The 26,569-nt window shown below is 36.6% G+C and overlaps 1 long non-coding RNA gene across 19 annotated transcripts in view; it reads left to right on the forward strand.

The window, feature by feature from the left end:
- LOC115336894 overlaps positions 1–26,569 on the forward strand; it is a 129,804-nt gene that overhangs the window by 35,446 nt on the left and 67,789 nt on the right. For all 19 annotated transcript variants that reach the window (XR_003921962.1, XR_003921963.1, XR_003921965.2 and 16 more), the window contains one exon: positions 24,402–24,508. This is a non-coding gene — a long non-coding RNA (uncharacterized LOC115336894). The remainder of the gene's footprint in view (positions 1–24,401; positions 24,509–26,569) is intronic.

The raw sequence follows: 26,569 nt of genomic DNA on the forward strand, positions 1-26,569 counted from the left end.
GTGCAGAGGAGGATTCAGGTATCGGAAGTAAATACAGAGAGCAAATACATAGCTGCTGCTCTTGGGATGAGAGCTTTGCTGTCCTTGAGTGTAACTAAGTGTAGGAGAAGAGCATGCTGCAGTGGGAGCATCAGTGCTAGAATTCAACCTTTACAAACCAGGGCACATTCTGACCTTTTGACTTTGATTGTCTCTAGTGATGGTTAATAGAATTAACTTGGATTTGCCATGATTTAAAATGAGATCAGAATAGAGCACTTTGGGGTTTTTTTCACTTTTGCCAGCCCTGTTTTGTCTTTTTTTCCCTTTTCATTGCAAAAAGAACAGAAGAAGAACACATTTTTGCAGTATTTAAATAAGTGGTAAGCTGAGGCTGACAGATTGAAAAGTTTGTATTCCAGAGTCAACCTAAGAAGTATGGCAGGTGATGGTAGAAGTAAGATTATCGAAAGATAACCCCATAGTTATTATGTACATCCTACTTCTTTCAGTTAACTCTCTGCCAAACAGCAGGAATGGATTTGTAGGTTTTATACTTAAAGAGAAACAACTGTGCAGTGATTTAGAAAATTAGAAACTCTTCAGCCAATCAGAATGTAAAGAATTGCAAAGCTAAGAATAAACTTTATACAGTAGTTGAGCGTATCTGCACAGTAATTTACAGTAAGAAATCAATTTTATTATAATTTTGCTATGAAAACTCATTCTGCTATGTATTTGTGATTTTTTTTCATAGATATAGGTTAAAATTGCAGAAAAAATTGTATTTAATATATTGTGAATGCAGATAGAAATGGATTATTGCAACAAAGCTTGCAGAGTTCTGGAACTGCTGCTCTAAAATGCTAAGGTCTGAAACTTAATTAGTAAGTAAAGACATACCTTTTCCCTTTTCTTGAATAAATTTAAGAAAATGACATAAGATTTGTTTTTTTGCCACATTGTCTCCCTTCAGGTTAGGTATAAACTGTGTGCATAAATTAATAATGAGCCTTTCTGTACAATAAGTTTGGGGCAGATTATAGAAGGATTAGCTATAGTTTAATCAATATTTCACAAAACAAATAATTAAGTTTTTTTCACGAAGGCAGAAAACCTGTTGAAGAAAATAAGATCAATTCTACCTTGACCAGTTATGATGTGGGAAAAATTCTGATCTCTTTTTAAATTCATTTATGTATCTTGATTATGATTTAAAATATTCCATAAAATGTAAATTTCAAGTAGTAACTGAATAAAATATAAAATTATAGAGTATTCTAAAATAGAAAAAAATTGAAATATTCCAGTCTGTTGATCTTGACTTATAAATCAGGATGAAAAGAAAACCACTTTCCTATCTTTATTTCCAAAGACATTCCAAGTAATACAGCATCCTTAACGTAACATGTAGCACATGTATCGTGGTTTAACCCCAGCCAGTAACTAAGCACCAGGCAGCTGCTCACTCACTCCCCTCTCCGCACCCAGTGGGATGGGGGAGAGAATCGAAAGGAAAAAAGTAAAACTTGTAGGTTGAGATAAGAACAGTTTAATAGAACAGAAAAGAAGAAACAAATAATGATAATAATAACAATAATAAAATGACAATAATAATAAAAGAATAGGAATATACAGAACAAGTGATGCACAATGCAATTGCACACCACTCGCTGACCGATGCCCAGTTAGTTCCCGAGCAGCGATCCCTCCAGGCCCACTCCCCTCAGTTTACGTACTGGGCATGACATCACATGGTCTGGAATACCCCTTTGGCCAGTTTGGGTCAGGTGCCCTGGCTGTGTCCCCTCCCAACCTCTTGTGCCCCTCCAGCCTTCTCGCTGGCTGGGCATCAGAAGCTGAAAAACCCTTGACTTAGTCTAAACACTACTTAGCAACAACTGAAAACATCAGTGTGTTATCAACATTCTTATACTGAACCCAAACCACAACACCATACCAGCTACTAGAAAGAAAACTAACTATCCCAGCCAAAACCAGGACAACATGTATGTGTGTATGTGAGTTTGTGTATACATATATGTTTATGTATACGATGTATAGGTATAGGTATATGAAGAGAGGACATTTCACATATCAAATCCTTAATAAATGTTTATTACTTAATCTTAAAATAAGGTGTATTTGATTGTGAGGCTGACTGCTTTTTTTTAAAAAAAAAAAAACAGGGAAATCTCTTAACTGTGTAAACATTGTCCTTCGCAAGAACTTGACAGAGGACCTTACTTCACCAAAACAATACACATATTTTAAAAATGTTATTTTCTATATTTTAAGAAGACCTGAGAGAATTGTTGTTCTTTAAAAAGATTTTTTTTTATATTAGAAATTCTGCTCTCCATGAAGAATCTAAATGCCCATGTTTTCACTGGGAAATTTATGTGTTGTTATCAGCTTGAGTCAATAATGGGCATAGTTGAGTTGGCACTGCAGGTATCTAACTTTGAGCTTGTTTATACATGGATATTTAAGGAAAGACCTAAGGTTCAGTATTGTTTATGAATGAAGGTGTTTAGTATGTTTTAACTGCTGAACATCTAGTATAATTATTTTGCCAAAGTGAGTCTTCTGTTTAGACATGATCTCAAAGTGTAGATGGACCAAGAGCATACTCAGCACTGCTTAGGAGCCAGTTTGGACCTTGCTCTGAAGTGACATGTTTTATTCTTCTGAGTATTGGCAACTGAATTTTTTTTTCATCTTAGCTGCATGTTTAGGTGACAACCGGCTTATCTTCAGTGAAGAGAGAGTCCTACAGCAACGTGACAGCTGCTAGCATGATGACATTAGAAGAGTGAAGCAGCTGAAAGCAGGGCAACTGGGAAAGGAAAATTAATTTTAATCAATTACTCACAGACTTTTTACTTATTTTAGAGAAGTCAGCTGATTTCAATAACTAAGGCATGTTTTAAGAAGAGGCGTCTTTGACTTTTGAATTAAGAGTTGACATATGCACCATTTCAAGATATTCTTTAACAGAACTGTAGAGAACTAAATATTCATCCTCATGGTCCTAATATTTTGGCATAGGAGAGGCAGTTGTCCAACTTCATGTGAAATGAGGAAGCTGCAGGGTCAGTCTTCTTCAGTTCAAGGGCTGCTTATTAGATTAGTACTCACAGAAAGCAAAACTGATTTGCATTGTTTGTTGACTGCTAATTAAATACATCATCTTCAGTACATTTCAAATAAACTAAAGCTTATGGAAGCCAAACTTGTGTGTCAGTGGCTCATCTGATCAGAAATATTTTTAAAACTCCTCAAAGCATCTTATCCTAAATTTCATTCCAGAGCAGCATCTTTTAAGCCTGGAGATCTTCTGAATAACATCAGGAAGTATTAAATGAATGTCCATTTAGAAGGCAATGTACTGTCCTTTAGATATTGGTTTAGTTAAAGACAAAATTAAATTCAAGTATTTATCTGCAATAATTCTTGGAAAAGTCACCAGCTTTTGGAAAGCCCTGATATCACTTGTTTTAGCAAAACATGATAAATAAATCTACAGAGGATAATTTTTCTGGAGAATTTCAGCAAATTTATTGGATCAGACAGGGAGAACTCTTAGCCCAAAGGTTGTTGTAAAGCATACCTCACTTCCAGGCAGCTGGGAAATGGGTTTTGTACTTCAAACATATAGTGGTGGTTTTCAGGAATATAAACTTGTGCGATCATCCTTTCAGCAAGGATCACAACTGAGGCTGGATTTCAGGACAAGGGTGACAACTTTATCAGTAAGTTACATATCAAAGCAAGTAAGTGCTGAATCTCCCTGCCACTGGAGTCAAGCACAGCATTCAGCAGACCTTCATAAAAAGCCTATGTAGGCATAACTCTTATGACAAGTTTATCCAGGAGATTCATCTTCAAAAACAAGAATCAAGAAAGAACTTTTCTTAAGGAAAGAAGCAGTCTCATGGTGCATGAGACTACCTTATTCCTAAATTTAACAGTTTGATAGTGGTCCTGTTTTGACGTGTTTTAGTTTAGTCGTGATGGACTCAGCTGAGGATTTTACATCTTCATAAGAAAATTCTTAAAATAAGTAATAACAAATATTTATACATGATTATAAGGGTTTCTTCTCCCTTCTTTTCTTTTCTTCTTTTTTTTTTTTTTTAGATATCTGTAATGAAGGGAAAAGAACCCAACCAATGTGGGGTATATAGGTTAGGTAGATATTGACATTCTGGAAACTTTTGTGCTTTGGCCAGGTGAATTTTTTTTTTTTCCCTGCAAGACCCAGCAAATATACAACCTTGCAAAGAGCTAAGTGCCTTCTGTGATATGCTCATTTTAATTTTAATGGAAGCTGAGACTGTTCAGCATCTTGTAGTAGACACTCAGCAGCTCAAAGTCCTTCAATTTCCTTCTCAAATGCAGGGGAAAGAACAATAAAGTAAAACTTCAAGTGTGCCCTCAAGGAAATTTCTTTTCTGACCCAAATCTAGCAATCAGTGAAAAGTAGTGTAGGACATCAGGAATTTCTGACAGAACAAGCTACATCTGAAACCTGACTATTCTTTTCTGATCTTTAATACCGAGGCAAATGGCAAACCAGTGGAGAAGATCAGGAAAATAGATGGGTGGGAGATTTGCAGCTAACTGCCAGCAGAGGAGCTGGGATAGGGTTCCAATTCCCATCAGAAGATCTCAGTCTTCTGATGGGGGCACCTTGAACAGATTTATATGAATATGAGCAAATTCGTAGACGATGGCCAATCAGTCAGCTGTGTTACTGGATGGTCAAATCTCCTGTCAGTCCGAGAGAGCTTAGCTGGTGCGCTCCCCACGGAGGCAGAGCGTCGTTGTCATACAACTGAGTCGAGTTTATAATTCCTGTTCCTTTCCTGGTGCTGAACCAGTTATCCTAAACACAGCAGGGAGATAAAAGTCATTACACAGTAGAGTAAACCAGAGTAAGAAGGAAATACTCCTAAGCTTTAATTTACTAGACATAATATGAAAATACCCAAATAACCAAACAATTCCACTTTGTTTGTGATTGTTATCATATGCATGAGTTATGTACGTGAATAAACTGGTGCCAGACATATTTTAAATGGCAAGAGTTGTATCTAATTTGCTTTTTGTAAACATTAATTGTTGGTAACTTACTAGTGGGCAGTGCTGTGGCTTTCTCCTAAGACTGAAACCTGCTGTGTGGATATCTAGACTCTTGCAACATTGATTATAAAACAGCCAAGCACAGAACCTAGATTTTGAGGTGCAGTGTATCAATACAGATATACTGGATATTTGCTGTGTGTGGTTCTAACCTGCCTATTACTGAGGGATTCCTTCTTTCACTGAGGGCATGTACTGTGTCTTTGTTGAATCAGGCCAAAAGAGAAGAACATAGGAATGGAAGTGTTTGAGAACAAAGTTGATGGGAAAGAATATTACTATTGAAGGCTTTCATGTTTGCTGAAATGTTTTGATTTTCTTCCAGAAAAAAACAAATATGGTGTTTGGGTTTATTGTTACTGAATTATATCTCTCTGTGTTCTAATATTGCTTCTGGGTGTTGAAGGCAAGATTCCTTTTCTCATACATGAATAGTGCAATATTGTCTCCTGCCTAACGAAGTTCTAGACGCGTCATTGGAGTTGCATAGCTGCAAGTACCTGCACACTGAAAAACAAACTTGGTGCTTAAAGAAAAAATGCCCCAGCAGAATTACAAGACTTTTAAGGGAACATGGTGCAAGATTTACATGTGGGAGTACCTGATGCTGCAATTAGATTTTAAAATGCCAAATAAGAAAACATGGGAAACTGACTTTTTGTATTAAATTTTTGAACTGAGGTTATTTTACAGTTGCATTTGTGTTCCAGAGAACAGAAGCTACCCTTATTTCTCACAGAGAAAAGACTCAGGAATGGATTTAAATGGAAGAAAAGAATCAACAGGAGTTGAAAATTACAAAAAATTAAATTATAATTGAGCATGCCATCTAGCATAACTAGCTTAACCTAAGTTATAATATCATAACTGCTAAACCCAAGAAAACATTATCTTCTTCTAGAGATAATCTATGAAATGTGACTTCAGTCTTAATTTCTTTGTACTGATGTATTCTTGCCTAGGTTAAACAAAAAGCTAAGAGCCATTTTTCCACTGTTTTTCATTTCCCCAACTTATGTATCCACTTCAAACATCACTTTTATCAGTTTGGACAATAGAAATAAAATAAAGATCAGTGACTAATGTAGGTAAAATGTGAAGTAATGAAGAGCAAGATTCTTTCTACTATGACAATGAGTGATTTAAGCAATCCTATTGATTCCCCTGCTCAGAAAGTTGGCATATTCTCAGCCTAGACAAATGAACAGCCAAGATCATGTCTCTGTTTATTTTAAAAAGTTATTTTAGTCACAATAATCACCATCAGTTTTAGCAAAGGTTTCTGGTAATCTATATGAGCAGAAACTGAACTCAAGCCTGCACTTCTAAAAGCCCATCTATTATTCTATACAGATGGTAGTGCAGACCTCAATTTCTGTGTTAGTTTTCTAACTTGGTTTTCCCTGTACTGGACTGTGGCACAAAGAGAAGGGTTTCTAGATTTTTTAATTGCAGGTCTGAAATTGTTGTAGCTATTAAATGTGGCCATTTTTACTCATTAAAAAACTTCATCTGAACATGAATTACAAACAAACAAAAAAACCCCAACCCCAAACCAAAACCCCCAAACAAATCCTGCTTATCTGCTTGATCAATTAACTTAATAAAGGGAAAAATATTGTCAGAAACACGTTCACCTAAGACTAAAGTGTACTAGCCTAAATTAAGGATGGGAATACTTTTTTCCAGCTGGTTCACAGTATTTTGTGAAGGTTTTTTTTCAGTGTCAAACACAGGAGTATTTTAAAATTATAGGTGCTCCAGTTTAGATGTTAAACATAAGTTTTTAAAATTTATTGCTTCTGGATAGACATTGTATGAAAGATAAATTTCCAAATTCATCTTTTATAGCAGTGGTTTAGGTATTCTGTTGGTCCTTTCATTGTATTTAATCTGATAATGTGTAAAATAAAAAGTTCATAGTTATATTATTGTGAGTTTTGTAACTTTCACAAGTATCAACAGTTGTTACAATTTAAAAAGTAATCTTAAAAATGAAACTGCAATATACCAAAATCAACATATAAATCTAATTTACAAATTTTAAAATGAAATCAAAATAGGACTTCAAACAAGGCAGTATTTTTATGGTAGTTAATAGAAAGATACTGTAACACGCAATACAGATATAAATGCCAGTAAATGTGATATTGTCAGTGTGCCAGTGGTGTAAGAGCTGTTTGAAATGAGAAGAAAGTTTTATGAACATTTAGAAATGTAAATTATACCTCTAAAATAATAACAATAAAAAAGGAATGTTTCTTGATTATTGTGGGTTTTTTACTAAGGAAGAAATGTATGGAAAGGGAAGTGGCAAAAATCTCATAATGGATAATTGACAGGAGTTTGTTTTTTTCTGTCTGTTTCTCAATCCACTTAAAAACTGATTCTTTTTCCATATCTAACTGGAAAGTAGTCAAAAAACAAAGGCAATGCATACGCTTTAGTGTTCCATTTTTAGGGGCTCATGCAAAACATCTGAATTTACATTTAAGTGTCATTAATGTCTTGCTTTTCTCAAAGACTTATTCACTCATTTTTGGTTAGACTGTGCCATTGATTTGTAACTAGAATTCCCAACTGACTCTAACAGGAGGTTCTGCTTAAAAATCAATTGCCTGATCAGGATCACTGTGAAATTCCTCTGAAAGAATGAACCTGACGCTTTGTAAAAATAGGATAAGTGGAAGGACTGATAGTGTGGCAGCAGTATGAAAACTGGAAAATGAAAGAAGAGTTGATAGCAAATGATACACAAAAATAGAAGCTGAGTTAAAGGTGATGTTTTGGCTGTTGGGTCTTCTTCAGGCCATAAGCTGAAAACTAACATTTTTCTATTTCTTCTTCAGCCTGAGGAAGGCCTCAAAGACACAGCATTGCCTTTAACCTTGTTCTGTATTCCAGCATGTATTTGAAAGACTAGAAGAATATTGTTGGGGCAAAAGTGATAGGGCAGATCAGAAGAAAAGTGCCATTATTTTTCTTAACTAAACAGACTCTGAGAACTATACCCCCAGAGTTACTCTAAATTCAGTATTCTGTCCAGGGACACCGCTGGTAAATAATTAAGACTGCTACTGACTTAACTAAGCCCAATTATAGATCTAAACATTCCTCTGAAAATCACTGTCTAAACATTTCCCTAGTGATGGTGTTTTATGCAGAGGACCTGATTCAGGCATGCTGACTTTCATGGTATGATATTACTTGTGCACGGAGTTTAATTGAGGTTAAAAGGCCAAATTCTAATCTCATCTGTACAAGGGGTACATCTTGAGTAAAGCTATTAAGGTCAGAGGAGTTACTTTAGATTTACAGCAGTGTAAGTAAAAGCTTATAGGGTATATTCACATAAGATTTATTTATGCTTGTAAAGGTTACATGCTTGGGCACCTAGGTTTTCTCTTAAAAGAATCAAATTTCAACATTCATGTTGTGTTTTGTATGCCTATCTAATTTACATATTTCCTCTAAGTTACTGGTTTATAATTCATATGTAAATATAAACTCTTTAAAATAATCTGTCCTTGAATATGAGGAGGTATTAGGGAGGGAAATAAAAATATTAACTCTTTTTTCAGCTCAGGAATGGCATTTCATTTCTTCTCACAGAGATCTCATATAGACTCATTCCTGTAGTATATATGCTAGCATGCTCTGCTAAAAATGGGTCTGCCTTTGACAGATGTGGCCTTAGGCATGCAGAGGCTGTGACATTCATGGGCATAATGTATGAAAGCCTAAAACACAGAATGCATCTTTCTGATTTCCTCAAAGTGATGGAATCACACCCACTTTGTAGGAGTACATGCAGCCTCCACAAGAAACCAAAATATTATTGTTCAGAATTACGGGAATGGCCAAAAAATAATACTTAGCAAATTTACAGCATGGTCTATTCACAACATTGCACAAGCCTTAACTAATTCATCAGTAAGATAGGTGATTTGACATGATGTCTTTTCCGCCTAGTATAGCCATGGCTTTGGGTAAAAAAAAATATATATATATACAGTATATACCAGTGAACAAAATTGCTTCTGAGAAAAAATACAGCAGAGTCTACAGAGCCATGAGCGTTTCCATAATGAAAATATGCAGAGTAAAATAGAGAAGACAAGATATGGACACAGTGGCATAGGTAAGTTCTGTTCCTTCCCGAGTCTAATTTGTTTCAGTTAGGTTAAGTGGGAATCTCTTTTTGTATTTTCCATCTAGTGATGGAATAATGGAGTACCTCTTTAACACTGTGATTATTGTAAGCCTAGATACTTTTGAAGTGGCAGCTTTGTAAAGACAATTCACTAGCCCCACTCCAGTTGTCCTTATGCACAGTCAATCTCTTCTGGGCCCCCAAGGAGCAAAGTTTCATAGTATGGAGGTTCTCAGCACAAGCAGATGCTGGTAGGCAACTGTCACCTATCCGACACTTGTGCTGGATGGAAAAATTTTTTTCTATGGTAAATTATTATCATGCTGGGTAAGTGTTTTTTCTTGGCATTGAAACACTAATAAAAATAATAATTGTTCAGATGTCCATGGCTAGCTGAAGTAGACTTCCAAGCATGTAAGACATCATGCACTAGTGACTGAACTACGAAAAGAACCTGGAAGATATTTCAAAGATGTAATAGATGTTGATAAAACACTTACGACAGAAGATGGAAGTGGGAGTCCTGTCTTTGTTCTAGTAAGATAAACACAAGTCCTCACTGTGCAGAAAGGAGCTAAATTTTTTGACCGAGCACAATATTTACAGAAAAAAAAAACCCCAAACCCCAAATAATAAACCCCACCAACACTCTTGGAAAGTATTAAAGCAACTGTTTTGAAAACAGGAGGCAAAATGGTGTGATAGATATAGCAGTCCAGAGAAAAATGAGAATTGAGATTTAAAATTCTGAATAGAACTGTACTATAGATTTTGAGATAACAAAAATCTCCCATAGGGGAGAGTGTCACTGGTATGGGCATTAGGCTTACAGTGGATTTACATTGCAAATATATGGGGAGTGCCCAGAAAATGCTCTCATAGGTAAAAATGGCAACTAACCCAATTGGCAATGAACTAGGGTTACAGAATGATAATGTATATGTAGCTGAGATTCAGAGATGTTTTTCAAGCACAGTTTTTAGGATTCCAGATTTTGGAATGAATGATTTTGAGGTTCTTGAATATGGGTCCTCTGAGGACTAAAATGAGTGGTGCTTACTAAAATGCATATGGCCAGCTTAACATATTTCTGAAACAAGCACCCAAGTCTTTGTTCGTAAGCTATGAAAATATATTTTGCACCAATTTTGTATTATTTACATAATAAACATAGAGCTTAATTTTTCACATCACCACTTTCACTTACAGTTTGCAAGGCTTTTGTATTTTTCTGATATTAAAATTTTACCTATAGGTACAGATTAGTTGTTTTGGAATGAACTGTAATTTGTACTCTCTATAACTCAGTATTTCAACAGTTACTAACAGGTGTTATTTAGTAACTCCTGCCATAGAAAGGAAGGCAATCTGCACTTCACAAATGAAATCACAGTCAAAACTTAAAGGAATGTTTTAAACCAGAGGAGAGGAAATGGTATTTCTTAAATTAAGCTACATAATTGATGTGTGAAACTCAGTTTCATAAGCAATAACTAGGTTGATAATCCAGCAAAGTATTAGGTATGCTATGGACAACTTGAGTAGCCACAGTTGTGTTATATGAGAAGTCATATGCTGTACAGATAACTAATCAACAAGTAAAAGAAAAAAACTTTTCTTCTGGACTGCTAACTTCATCATGGGCCATTCCTGTGTGTAAATGATTTTTCATCTGCGTAAATAATGCTGGCCAGCCACACAGTCAGGATGATCTGATCCAGGATATCAGTTCCCATTCTTTTTTCTATTGGATACGTAATTCCCACGGAATTAATGGAAATTACATCTGGGACAGAATGGTTAAAATTTCATTGGGATTGTGATTAAAGGTTTTGTATGAAAAAAAAGACCAGTAGAGAAATTATATTAATATAGTGTACATAAACCAATGTGGTCCTTCAGTTGTAAAAATTGAAGACACCTTAAAATTAAGAATTCTATAGGACATCAATAATTTTATAATTTTAAGGCTACAGTGTTTTAACCTCAGCAAATGTGATTGAAACAAGGTTTTCTTAGGCTACTTTCAAGATGTGTTTCTTTAATATGTCTATTTGATAGATCAAATACTCCACTGAAATTTTAAAATGCTTTCTTTTTATATGTAAGAGCACTGTAAAGGCATACAGCCCCTTATTCTGTAAAATCTGGTGTAAGCTGTACATCTATAGTCCTTTTCTGTAAAATTTAATCCACTCTTTTTGAGACAGACTGCAAGCCTTTTGCATGTATCTTCTTTCACTGTTTGGGTTTTTTTTTCGGTCTGATTTTCACATAGCTCTTTTCTTTATGTCTTCTGATATGTATTTTGCTCTCTCCCGAAGTCTCAGTGAAGCTCTTCTGTCTCTTTCTTCCGCACACCTTTTGGCTTTCCCACTCTTCTCATTCAAGTGCTGGAGGATGATCTTTCTCTTAAGTCAGTGAAGTATCTCTGAGTCTAGATTGCTCGTGCCATGAGGTTATATGGTTATCTGTCACACGAGCCAACAATTCCAAATTGGTTTAGTACCTTTAATAAACAGCCTGGCATAAATATGTGAAAATCATGCCCTTCTTTATGTGAATAGGAAAACCTGTATATCGCTGGAATCATTATTTAAAGACTTTTCCAATTGTGACAAGAATCACAAGACCAAAATTATAGTGCATTTTATGTATGCTTAACCATCATAGAAGCAGTAAAAGGTAAGATAAATTTACAACCCTGCATAGTATAAAACATCTCAAGATCACCTCAACATGTGCATATGCATTTTGAAACTACAGAATATGGAGATTTTAAGGGTGGGCTAAATCATTTCAACTCTTTTGTTATCAAAATAATGTAAAGAATCGGTAGCAATGTCATAAAAGGGTTTTCTTAATGTTCTGTTACAGTTCCCTGGAATCTTTAAAAATTCAGTTCCAATAAAAAGATATATAAACCTAAGCTTTATTAATTATGTCTGCCTATGCACAAATATGCACACTGATAGGACATTATTGCCATCTCATTGCTAGTTTTAGGATGTAATTTCTTGCTGTCTCTTAATTAGACTTAAATTCCAAAGTCATGTTGCAGAATAAACTGGGCTCATTTTAAGACCCAAGAAACATTATTTTGTTACTATATGTTTCCCATTCATTAAGAAGTAAACACCTTTTTTTCCATCTGGGTTATCTGCATTACGTGCTAAATAAAAAAAAAAGATTGAAGAGCTTTAAGTTTTCCATGACAATACAGGGAGTTCCTCTCTCTAAAAGTGCTGAGGATCTCAGACCTCTGACCCAGCAGACAGTCAAATACATATAGTGTGCACACACCAGAAATCACAATCATTGTCTGACCCAAATCCTTTCTCAAGAGTCCCAAAGTCCTGCTTGGGCTTGGTATCGCACTGAAGTTTTGGTGGGATGTTATAATCCTTTTTTTTTTATTTTTTCCCAGTCACATAGTAGAAAAAAGTGAAGTAAAATGTCTTAACATTAAACAAAATTCTGTTAACCCTGCATTACCTACATTCACTATCCTTTCTTGATCAAAATAGTTAATTTCATTTCGATTTGAATGTTGAAAGACAGTGTTTGCTCAGCATCAAAAGGGTGGAAGAAGAGTTTCAGAAACACTAGCCACAGAGGCCAAGTCAGCCTCAGTACAAGCCAACGACCTTTTAGGTTGCTATATAATTTTTCTCGAATGCAAGATGTTCTTCTAAAGCATTATCACTTACATGGTGAGAGATGGAGGGAGACAATAACAGATGTTGTACTAGAATATGTCCTTTACCTTCTTTCAGCTGCTCTGGCTCAGTTTCTGGCCTCTAGTTTTGCTACATGCAAAAGGATTAGACATTTCTTCTTAAAAACAAAAATACATTTTAAACACATAGGTATATATTTTGGGAAAAATAAAAAAAAAAGATTCCGACAATAAAGGAATTCAGAAACTAAAATTGACAGCATGTTCCTGTAATAATTTTGCCCTACAGAGGCCCTTATAGGACTGTACTGGGATTGTGAATAATACCTTAACTGAAGATAACAGCAATAAGAAAATCAGTATGTTAAAAACATTTAATCTGGGCCTCTGTTTTAAGTGATTTTTTCGCCTGCTCCTATGCCACTATGCAGAAGATAAACATAATAGCAGTGAGGGGAAAAAATAATGCTTGTCAAATTAAATACAGCAAATCAGGAGGGTACTGCAATGCTATCTGCAAACTTCTAATTAAAAGAAGGTGTTGAAAATGAAATTCAATGACTATTGAAGAGAGCTGAACTTGTCTCACTAAATACAGATTATCAGCTACAGTTTTCAGATGCACTGCACAGAGCAGTGCCACACAGTGAAGGCAGCTGCACCCCCTTACAGGGAAGATCCCTGAAATTTTCTTTATGGTACTTTCAGAAATACACATGTAAGCATTATTACAAAAGGCCAGCGTGGCACGAATGGCACATATGGTGCCATTGTGAAGGTTTCCAGCTGTAATAGCAATCGGGCCCTTTCACTGTTTGTGTGACATTTTTAGTCCTGACTATTGATCATAACCCTTCCCTGCTCATACCCTTGTTGTTTTGAGAGCAGGCATGGGACAAAATGGGGCTTACTTCATCTTTCTTACACTATTCTAGGGAAGAGTGTTATCAAAATAAGAACCTGAGACTGAACAACGGGGTGATAACAGTTCTGTGTAGCCACTTCTTTGTTCCCTATGATACCGTAGGTTTTCATTTTTTGGAAGAAAGGCAGAGTGCAACTAGATCAGGACACTGACAGTGATGAAATGCAGCTGAGCAGTGCCGCTTTTTACACTTTTTACTCTTCTGTTTAAGGCTTCTGGTTGTGAATCTGCAGATCCTGGAATAACATTATTCCAGTCACTGGACTTTGCACCAAGACTTGTCAGTTGCTTCATGTTGTATCACATGACTGACTATTTTAATTGATATTAATTACCAGGGAAATATTTTAAAAATACTTTTTATGGTATTCTGTGAGAAACTAATTTTCAAAATTACACAGAAAGTACTCAAGACAAAAAAGCGTATACAATAATGATCAGATAGGGTTTTTACTAGGGCTTTTCTTCAGGGTTACTATCAATGTAAAACAGTATTTTCCGCAAAGAAAGTTAATGCAGTGGATTAATCTCAGATATTTGATTGTACTTTCATGTAAATTCTGATTCAATACTTGTGTTACATGGCATATGGTATTATCTTGCCATCTTGTTATGTTACCTATATTATGACCTATTGTTTCTTATTTCACCAGACTAGGAGTTTTCAAAACAAATGTGTGGTTTGTTCTGGACTAGGACACCTGCATGAATATATATTTGCAAAAGTAGCAATATTAGCACTTACAGTACTTTGACTTCTGCTGAGGTAACAAAGACTTACCTACCTACATTTTCACAGGTCACACTGACATTATAGGAGTAAGGTTTTTTGGTAAAATAATATTTGTGGTTTCTTCTTCCTGCTCTGTTGCTCTGGCTCTATTCAGTTCCACAGAAATCAAAGATGATGAAGGCCTAATATGTTATCTAATGCTTTTCTATGCCACTGTAGGATTGTACTTTAAAGTATATTCTTCAGTGTTTTGTCTTGCAAAGAACAGGGGTCCACAATTTCCCCTGGGAAACTTTTCAGCAGTCTAATAGAATTCACCATTAGGAACATTTTCTTTTTGTTCAGCTTACATTTTCCCTTTCTTCATTTCATACAGATACTTCTATTTAATGATAATAATCTGACAATCATCCTGTATCTTCTTTCCAGATACATTCCCAAACACTTAGAACCTAATTCTGCAGTCATTACTAATGCACAATGTCCTACCAGTGATGAAAATTTAGTCCTCAAATATGATTCTGCGAGGTGCTGGGCATGTCCTGCAAAGCGTTGCATGTCTCTCAAATTCAGCACCTCCCGGTTAAATTCAAGCCTTTTGCCTTTGTATTCAAACCTCTCTGTAACATTGTCCTACCTTATTTGACCTAGACATTTGACCTGCCTCTGCCCTCTCTTTTCTACTAATGATGTTACCCTTGGTGCCCTGGCTGTCTGCTCCCCTCCTCGTCTGTGTTGTTTTGTCTCCTCCTTTCCATTTGCATTGAGCATCCTCAGTGAACTGAGTTATAAAACACCCACCTTTTCCTTAGCAGGATCTCTGGCTAAACTCTAGTTTTCGGCATTAAAATAAAAGCAATGTGGGTGATCTTTTTGAATGTTTGGAAGTATATTTATTTTGCAAGCTATAAACATTGAAATAACCAACCCTAAGGGAAACTCACTTTTGGTAAATAAGTGCAGTTATTTAATTTTTACCATGAGGTTTGCATCTCTCCTCTCATTTTATCTTGTTCTCAAACTTGCGTTGAGATCGTAGTGAAAGTAAACTTCTCTGGGAAAAGAAGATGTTTGCTTTGGAAATACAATGCCCAACTTAAAAAATAAATTATGCATTCTTAGTAGAAAAACAATACTTGTAGTAGTTTTATCCTGAAATTCCAATAGGGCAAAAAATTCTGCAATTTTCAGTAGGCTTTGTACTTCAACATCAAGTGTAGCTTGGGCTTCAAGTAAATTAATAATTAGAAACTAATTAGAGGAAAACTTCACTTTTGAGTGCAGAAAACAGCAGGAATTCCTCTGTATGTGCAAATACTGCTCAGCTGAAAAATAGGCACAAAGAATGGTTTAGGATGCTGAAGCCTCATGATGACTAACCTGTTTGACATGAACTGCAGAAGTACTTGTAATCAGCCTGGGCTAGGTTTTGAACTGTATCTGCAAATTAACAGTTATTTGCTCAAGTATTACGGGTGCCTTTTTATAAGCTCCGTCAGAGCTGTTTGCTAGATAAGTATATATGTATATCTATTGCTCTCTGTTGAAAGTATCCTCAGAGTTTTCAGGCTGATGTGCATATTGAATCTGAAGGCGAGTCTGCTTTGCTGTGAGAAGTTATTTGAGGTAAGTAAGGCAGAAGAAGTATCAGTGGTGCATCCAGCGATCCTGGGTTGAACAAATGACAAGAGGGGAAGTTCAGTCAAGAGCCATTTTCATTTGATTTATCAGAAAAAAACCCCACCTATTTTCCATGTTCGTTCTGATCTTGCATGGAAACAAATCTGGGAAGAACACCTTCTCCTGGTTTTAGCCCTAGTTCTGTTGCTATCTTTTATTACCTTCTGCAACTCCTTTGGGAACTGTCTTGGTTTTATTTTTTATTTGACCTGACATAAGTATCTCTCAATTTTACAAGAAGACATTTATTTGTTTCACTGATATCTAAATTTTCTTCTGCTATTTGCCTCAGGCCTGTGTTGTATTATCTCTGGGCAGAGGCCTATGCACTCTTACGGCTCCCCCAGCCTGTGAGCAACATCTTTAAATTATCATCACTTAACAGTTTGGCAAAAGAGTCCTCTGTTATTAGAAGGGAAACCAATTTGTTTTACAGTTATTTGTATACCAGAATTCTCCTGTGTCCTTAGATGATGAAATAAATGTTAACAAAATATACAATTTTGTAATTTATTTGGTTAATGAAAATTTTGTTTTGTTTTGTTTTAATATTTATTTAAGAACTTGTGCTTTGACATTTTTGCCAAATTCACCCACTCATAAATCAACCTCCAACAAAATCATGATTACTTAAAAGTGAATTTGGTAAAATAGTATACCTTAGCACCTTCGTTACTTATGTTTCTGTTTTTTTCGAGTGTACAGAAAATTTATATTAAAACTTTCCTCTATAAACTTAGTTTTAGGTGTGATGATATCCTTGTATATGGAATACAGAAACCTCTCTTGCCATAGTTCCCAGCTACCTTAATGCTTTTCTACAAACTCTTGATTGAGAAGGTGAGATTGTATGCCTCCATTTATCCTGAACTGCTCATACTTATTTTAAACCAGATTGATATTATTTCTTTGAAAAATGAGAAGCATAGCCACAAAGAGAGAAAATCCCTCTCCATTGCGAGTTATGTTGCCAGGTAACAACCACATCTGTTTATTTCCTTCACATACTTTCTTGGTTGTGTTTCTTCACCTACTAGATCCTACTATGCAGCTACATGCAGTCACCACCTTCTTATGGGAATGGGTCTATCCAGCACTCCAGCCCTTCACGCCGAAGTTCATTGTCAATCGCTGAAGAGTTTTCTCCTCCAGACTGTTGCATCACACTGCAGAAAGGGCCAGTTTTTTACTTTAGCTGCTAAAACACTGATTGTATTTCACCCTCCCCAAAGATGTTTGAGTCTAGTAAGCAGATCAGAATAGGGACTCATTTGCCATCTGTGGGATCTTGTGAGCAATTGCAAAATCTGAGTCAACAATTGCAAAATCTGAGTCAACAATTGCAAGGGACTCTGTAATGGGAAAATTTAGTGACTTAAAATGTATTCTCATGAAATCAAAATATGAATTTTAAGCTTATAATTCATGTAAGTACTGGACGAGTAGGAAAAACTCAGGGTACTATGTATATTCATACTGGGTGGTGACTTTCATACAATTCATTATTATGTTTTTGTTTTTTTTTTAACCAACAGAGTGGTAGGACCTGGATTTTGTTCTCAGCAAAGACATATTTCTGGCAAAGTAGTGCAACTGACTGCTCACTTGAATGTTTAATTTAATGCTCATTTATGCAGAAGCATGCCAGCTGCTGATGCATAAAAACAACCTCTGGTATCACCTATCTCTTATCTCAGTCACTGACATGGCCCAACTTTACTTAGTTTATGAAATGTGAGCGCTCTGTTTGACTACAGATAAGTACACATCCTTGTATCACTGAACAGCTCTTTTCCTAGCCTAGTGGTTACAGCTTTTAAAATTTTATTCTGGTTTCCTTGGTACAATCTGTGCTTTTACAGGATCTACTGAGTATATTACAAACTTTTCCTGTGCAGTCCTTTATTTTAATGTTATTTACAACTTGGCAATATTTTGCTACTGAAGTTTTGTGGTAGAAAACACACAACTGATAAGATTTTTAGTATCGTCTATCCTACGCAGAAAACGTAATACTTTTCAAGCCTGTGATTTGATGACATTCTGTGGGAAGCCAAATATAGCACAGCTTCCCCCTGCTGCCACCAAATTGCATTGGAAATCTTGCTTCCAACTTCTTGTCCGCTGTCATTCATATTTTCAGAAATTATAAGCACTTATTCTTCTGAAATAAATGGAAGCACACAGAAATTCTAGAAACCAGATTTTCAGGCATTAATATATTAATGCTTGTTTTTTCCTTACAGCAATTATCTATGCTTCATATTATTTTGCTGTTAATATTGCTGTAGAAATATTAGTAAAAAAATAAGATCAGTCGTATCACTTGGAGTTGTGATGCCTTGAATAAAGGCATGAGAAGGAAAAACTTCACTGTATCGCTGTAATGATGAACTTTTGCTTTCTTGAATAAGTTCAAAATTTTGGCATGTACTCATTAGATAAGAAAACCTTGAGCTTTGTCAATGGTATGCGCTAAAGGTGCCAACAAACAGGAGACCTGGGGCCTGATGTGCATCAACAGACAAGAAGCCTTGGGCCCTGATGATAAGTTGTGGGTTCTGCTGAGTTTTTGTAATTAAAACCTGCCAAGGCCAGCTAACTAGGAAAAAGAGATGACCCACACTGTGCATGCCCAAAGGGTGGACGCTATGTAAATGATAACATGAGTATGCATATGACTAGAACAATATAAATTTTGTTTGCTGTAGGTAACGGTGTGCATGATAGGTAGAGCGATCCCCCGTGCACCCAGCACTGCAGTAAAGAATGCCTGCCTTCTAAAACTCCAAAATCAAGTCTTAGAGAATTTCTTTGACCGGCTTTTTTGGTAACAGTTGAGACTTTATTTTCAGGGGTTTAAAGATCACTTTTCATGCATTTTCAGAGTAAGCAGACAAGTGAAGTTGCAGAAAGTGGCACAGGTGCTTGAAGGGATTATTTGCATGAGTATTTGCAGTGCCATCTTGAAAATGCATTCTGGAAAGTTGGAATGAAAAGGAGGGATGTTTTGACACAGAATCTGGGAGGAAGAATAAAAGTATTTAAAATGAGAGTCAGTGTTGATAACTTGACGGAATTGCTGGAAGGGGTTGTGTTGCTAATAAAAGCGGTACTCATGTGTCACTCCTGGGCAGGGAAGGCATCTAATTACACAGCCATTGCCCACAGCACACTGTGGTAGTGGCGGTGGAATAATTGTCACATCACTAACACCCATGAGCATCACCTGGGAAGGGCGAGTTCAGGAGTGTGCCTGGCATCGTGTCCTGGGGGTCATTAATCGGCTCGCGGCAGGGGCTGGTCATGCCTATGCACGGAGGAGCCGTGCAGAGGGATGGCAAGTCAAGGGTGCGCCAAGCCGGAGAGTACGAGGGGGGACGTTTTGAGCAGGCATGGTGGAAGAGGATGCGTGGTGCGTGACGGCTGGATCTCCTGGGTAACAGGGCTCACCGGGAGCTGGGCTGTTGCAAGGCGGTGGAAACGTGAACTGGAGACAGGGAGCTCAGCGAGGGCCTGAGGCTGCTGTCAGAGCAAGAACGAGCTCCAAAGGAGGCTCACTGTCTGCAGCAGCAGCAGCAGGGTGTTGACGTGCAGGAGGATGCTGAAGGGGCCTTTGCCTTGGGGATGGAGATGTGAGTCATGTAACTCTCTCCTGAACCTGCTGGTATTGGAGTGCCCCTTGCTAAGGAGCCTGGACACGGCTGTTTTAATGTCTTAATTGAAATGGGAAAGTTGTTTCCTCTGGTATGGAAAATAGTCTCTCTCTCTTTTTTTTTTTTTTTTTTTTTTTAAATCAGTCTTAAAAGTTACAAGCTTGCATTTCTAATAGTTGTAGTTCCAGCTTATTTATCATTTCTGTTTTGCTAGGATCTGTTACATGGCACTTACAGCTAAAACTGTTAATAAAAGACAGTCTTTTTGTGTGACCTTAATGAAGTTTTAAAAATTGTTTTTATATTTAGTCAAGGAGCTTTATAAACACTTAATTTAAAAAGCCTGACAATCTATGGGAAAATACTGATTTTGACTGCACTGTGTTTTCAGAAGTTTGAGGTTGTAATAAGAATTTAACTTTTAGGAATTGATTTTCATACTCTAAAGAAAAATTATTAGAAACTTAATTTTCTTCACTCGGTACATAGCAGAAGAATCACATATGCATGTCATAAAAAATTAGCAATCCCTTAAATGCTGCCAGTAAGTGCAATAAGTCTTTTTGTATGCATCGTTCTCTCCTTTACACAAGACAGAAATTGTAGTATTTTGGGACCTAGCGTACACCCAGCTCATATGTACATATATGAACGTGTATACATACACACATTACACTTACGTATGTAAACATATAAAAAGTCAGCTTTGAAATTTCTTAATCATAGGTATCTGCTGATCTACTGAATGGTCCCAATTTCCTTCTCTCTCTCTCTCTCTCTCTCTCTCTCTCTCTCTCTCTCTCTCTCTCTCTTGATTTTTGGTAGAGAGAATGAACCCAAATCAGCCTTACTGTCTTGGTTATATAGTTTAAGTCATTAGACTAAAGACTAGGAATAACATCATGTGAATCAGTGGAAAAAAACCCCAAACAGCTATAAGAGACTGAGACATAAACTCAGTTCTGTTCCTTCTTGTGTATCAAAAATATGTCATTTTCCATTTTGCAAATACTTATACATGCAAGAATCCCCTTCAGGGTGGTTAGATGACTCACATGCATAAGATTAAAAACAGATATTGTAGCACTGAGGTCTTGTTTGTTGAATTCCCCTTACAAGGACTTTTAGTCACATCTGTGCGTAACTATGGATATCCCTTGCACAGGTGTAAGCCCATCACAGCTCAGCCTGAAGAAGCATTTACTCCAATGAGATAATAATTTATTTTCAAGAGTAGGATACTGGAGCATGTTTGTGAGAACTGCAGTCAGAAAATGCTCTGTGTAGAGTGGTATATTGATAGGGATTATCTAAGAAGGGTAAACATAATGAAATAACAGAATACCATGTTTGTGATTTAACCTGTATTTCCAAGCTGTTTTCCAAAGAGTTAGTTAGTTTGGGATGCTCCTGTTGAATGGTCTTTTGTTTTTCAAGATAAAGTATAGATGGCTGTTTTCCATTTTGAGTGACAGATGATAAAGAAAGCAATCTCATTGTTTTGTTATTATTTGCAATGACAGTACTGGGAAACCAACTAAAATGGAGAAAATGGGGGCGGGGTGGGGTGTGTTTGTTTGTTTAATGGATTGTTATGCAAGCAGAGCTGAAATGTTTTGCGTTTTAATTGCTTTGAAAGGTCCCTGTCCTGTAAACCCTTTGGCTCCAACAGTGGCAGGCTTCTGTGTTCCCATACCGAAACAAGCGGGGTTCTGCATGGATTCACTTCCCTGCCCCTGTGCTAATGTTTGCTGGCTCAGGGCCGAACGCACATGCTTAACTTCACGTGCATTAGTCATGCCATTGAACTCAAATGGGGGAGGTCACCTTATGAAATAGCTACATCAGGAATGTACAATACATTATTCTTATGGCTGTTCTGCAAACACAGGCAACAAACATGTCTTGCATTGCAACCTGATGCAACCTGAAAGACAGAGCCAACGGGTAAGAAACTTTAATCTAATGTAGAGACAAATTAGTATGGTGAAGGATTAGCAGCTCCTAAATGTGCAGTTTTTGGATGTGATACATTTTTTAAGGTTAAAAAAAACCCAGCAACGAGTATGTTTTTAAAATGATTAGCAAAGCACTTCTGAGAAATGTTTTCTACAAAAAAAGTGCTTTTGTACTTTAGATACTTACATACTTTTAAAATGCAAAACAAATTTACTTAACTTCAGAGAATGGCAATATCTGGAGGATATAGATAGTGGATGTCTTTGCCTATATTACGCTTACATATCTTTGAAATTTGAAAAAAGATATTTTACCTAGCTTCATTGAATGTCTTGAGGTTATGAATGGTACTGTCTTGAAGTTATAAATGATAAATGTCTTTCCATCTCTCTTTTCTTTAGACAGTCTGAACTTTGTCAAAACTTCAGAATGGCAACTTGTGCTAACAGCAGTCATAAAGTAATTCAGCACTGCTTGTATCAGAAGAGTATTTTCTACCCAGTCATAAAATGCATACAATTAGCATGTTAAGGCAATAGTCATGTGTAATGTTACATGTCCTGATATTATCTAATGAATGCTGGAAAAGATGTACTCTCTCACATCACTTAGATTAATCCATCTCTAAAAAGAATATTTCTCAACCCTAATTCTAATGCTCAACATTGAGCCACAATTAACAGTAATATTTTTGATTCTGCATGTGTTGATTCAGTATATATGAATGGAGCTAATCTAACTAACTTGGGCAGTTTTAAGGAAATGACCTCAGAAACGGGAAAATTAAAAGTATGGGAGGAAAAAGGACCCTGTTGCATCTACAAAGCAGAGAAGAACAATCTGTCCTACATAAATATGTGTTTCCATGCTCTCCTGTGTTAAAAATGCTGCAATGGACCAAAAGTGTCAAGTGCTTTCCTGCATAAAGTTGCTGCTCACATACAAATCTGTCCCCAGTACACCAAAAGTATAGATATTAATTATTCTTAGCTCTCCTATGTCAGCTTTTCAGTTTCCTTCTTTAACTTCTTTCCAGAGGAAGGTATCATTCTTGCTTTCCAGATGAGGAAATGGAAGCATGTGATTTTTCTAAATTACAGAGAAACCAAAATTTTGTCTAGGAGTAGAGTATATCTACCAGACTTCATGGCTCCCTGTATGAAGACTTGCATCATACCTGAGTATTTTGCATCGAAACACGAAAGGTAGTTTGCAAGTGCATTTCAGTAGCCTGCTTCCTTCTTGTATTTACCTGGTGTGCTTTGGAGTGTCTTGATGCAATTCTGCTTTATGTGTGTGGGATGGACAGCCAGATTTGGAGAGGACTTTTGGTGCCATCAGATGGACACACCACTGGAAGTTGGGTGCCCACATGCCTGAACCAAAGTCTCCATTCCCTTTTCCCAGTTCTGCAGGGGTTGCCTGCAAGACTACTGATATTTTAGGTCCCGTGCTAAAGGCAGACAAGCCCTGTGTGGGTCTTTGGATACTTATCCTAGTGAGAGTGGAACTAAATATTGTGCCAGTGCCTTGATCTGCCCTGTCCTGGCTGCCTGAAGGCATGAGTCAGCCACCATCCTATGCGTGATGCTCTCTGGTGATGGAGCAATGAGACTATTTCAGACCAAAATCAGGCTGCAAACTATCACCTGGGCCATGGGAATAGTCAGGGGAGTCCTAGCTCTGATACGAACTCAAGACACAGTGGGACAGTTTCAGTGTGGCCCAGAATATCTAGATTGCTTGTACCTGTGCACTCAAGAAAGAGTTTATTCTGGTCTCTTTGGTTAGATGCAGGTGGTTTGGGGCTTCAGCTGGTAAAATGGTACCAGGCCCTGTACAAAAAAATCTGAGCTAAACAGATGCTGCTCAGTCCTGCAAAACTATTTTATAAATTACTCATGCTCTAAGCTGATTTTATGCCCAGCAAATATATTTCTAAAAGAGATTTCTTGCATGAACCTCCACTAATAGCAATACCTATTACATAATGCCTTAAAACAGTATACCCACTTTGAGGTAATAAGCTTCACAATCAGTCACTGTGGCAAAGAGTAAATTATCTTTTTATTCCCTTTTCACAGGCATAGAGGTACACACAGAGGTAAAGAGTTTACTAGAGGTCAAACACAAGATATTATCAGAACTGGGGTTGAAACTAGGGGTTTTCCAGTGCTGTGTATACTTAGGGTGCTTGATATTGCTACTTCATTTGTCCTTTTACTCTAGTATAAATGAATTTGTTATGACAAGAATGTTCAAGAGCAAAATATCTGAAACATTATTGTGTAATTATTTCTGTGTCGTGCTACCTGCAAAATGAATGATTCATCTTCTCTTGGTAGATGAGTGCGCATCTGCATCAGTGTATTGCACATAGAATCAAAGAGAGGAGGTTTTGTCCTTTCAAGTTTTATTTAAAGTAGAAAAATGAGCATGGTTTACAGCAAACATCTTTTTCTAATGCACTTAATAATTCTATGTTTCAGAGCAGTGTATGGCTAGTGACCTATCTTCCCAAGGAGAATGACTGAGATGTCTGTTTGGAATTATTCCTGGAATTAGACCAGCATGAGGTCTCCTCTACCAATCTGAGGTAATACCGCTGAAAGGCAAGAAATCCAAAGTGATGTATGTCCAGCTGACTGTGCATTGACAATGTCAACCCAGGCAAAATTTCCACAAGCCTGCAGCCAAAAAAAAAAGGCCAGGTAGAATGGGTAAACCTGGGGACATCATCACTCTATGAGGCATGGTAAACATAAAGTCCTTTCTGAGGGATATTTAGTCAGTGGAGCCAAAAGCTTCCCTAGGTGATGGGCAGGTTTCATTAACAGCGAAAGCCCAGAGTTCTGCCACAATGAAGCATCTTCTTGAAGATTAACTAACTAGTTATTTACCTAACAATACACAGCATAATGGCAAATACAAGAATGTTGTCATTTTTGGTTAATTTGTAGAGCCTTTACAACCTCAGAGACTCCACTAGAGGAAAATCAGACAATTTAAAATGAGAATGTGGACAGTTAATGTTATATGGTTTGATAATTCTCAAGCCTGAGCCTCCTGCTCGAAAAAACACTCAAATTCTGCTTTCCTTTAACCTGGTGTACACCAGAAGAGATATTGATCGTTTTGTATCAGGGTGAGCCTGACATAAAATGAGGGCAGAATCAGCCCTACTGACGTACACGCATAAGTAAGGCAAGTACGATTTGCCAAGCGATATCCATGAAAACTAATCCGCTTGATGTGGAATGATCTTTTGAAATGTTTTTCTTAAATGGTCGTAGCTAAAAAGCAGCAGAAAATACGCCCACATCTGAGGTATATCTGTCTCATTCTGCTTCCTTGAGGTTACATAAATTATGTATGCCCTCTTCACTTTGGATAACAGTCTGGTCTCAGAAAGATATTAATTATTATGTAATAACTTTCACTAATTGTTTCTCCCTTTAGAGTATTTAAAAATTGGTTGTGTTGACAATAGTAAAGGATAATGAATGGTTGTTAAGATGTCTGCAGTACAAAATGAAATACTCACTGCTTCTGCTAATAATTTCAGCAAGACAAAGTCAGTATGATTTTAATGATATTATAGGTACATTATGCTTCTGCTATCTTTTTGGGAGGAGGAATAACCTTCAAATATTTCTGCCGTTTATGCAATCTGAAAAACCTGCATCAGGGCACTCAAATTATTATCAGATAACACATTAAAATATCCCTAAACACACTGCAAACAATGCACAAATCCTTCATGTTCAGAAATCCTGTTTACTTCAAAGGTTTGACCTGATTTCAGTGGGAGCTCTGCAAACAGGGGGTTGAACATCTAGGTTCTTAATAATAAAGAAATCCTGACTCCAAAAATACAGATGACAAAAATCAAACACATTTTAAGAAAAAGCTTGAACAAAGAGGTTCTCCAAAAGTTTGTCAGTCATTTCTTTCAGTTATCAAAACTCACGTATATACAAGCTGATGTAAAGTTAATAAATGTCTTATGTACTAGAACACACTTGCAAGATTTATGGGTGTCTTAACATCTCTTAAAGACAAATGCTGCCTCATTTCCTAGTAACTGTCTCAGTTGCATACTTGCTGCTAAGTCAAAATATGTCACAATACACATACACAGTTCTCATTAAGAGGAATTACGCACATAATTCTGTATGCATTTTTACGTATCTCTCTCTCTCTCTCTATGTATGCACATCCCCCTCTAATTTCTGGTGGTCTCTAATTCTAGAAGTAAATGAAATGCTTGTGTTGTTTTGAGTTGCTTCTTAAAGTGTACATTATTCTGTAACACAAATGCCCTCTCAATTTCTTAATTTAAACAATATTTAATTAATTTAAAATGCAACAAAATGCTTAACCTCTTCTGCATTTTTAATTGTAGCACCACTCTGTGAAAGCATTAATGAGATCTCAGACAGATTTTGATGATGGTACTCACTTTGGTCTTAGATACATGTAACGCAGGTGCTGGTCTTTTCCGGTACAAGCTAAAAACAATGATAAGAGTAGCATATCTAGAACAAGGTAAAAGACAGTCTCCTGCAAAAATTTAGCCTCTTGGAAAGTAGTGAATACCTTAATTTAAGAACAGGGTACGCAGAGGAATGCAAATTACCTTGCAGTGCTGTACAAC

Source organism: Aquila chrysaetos, chromosome Z (assembly GCF_900496995.4).
Source record: "Aquila chrysaetos chrysaetos chromosome Z, bAquChr1.4, whole genome shotgun sequence".
NCBI lineage: Eukaryota > Metazoa > Chordata > Aves > Accipitriformes > Accipitridae > Aquila > Aquila chrysaetos.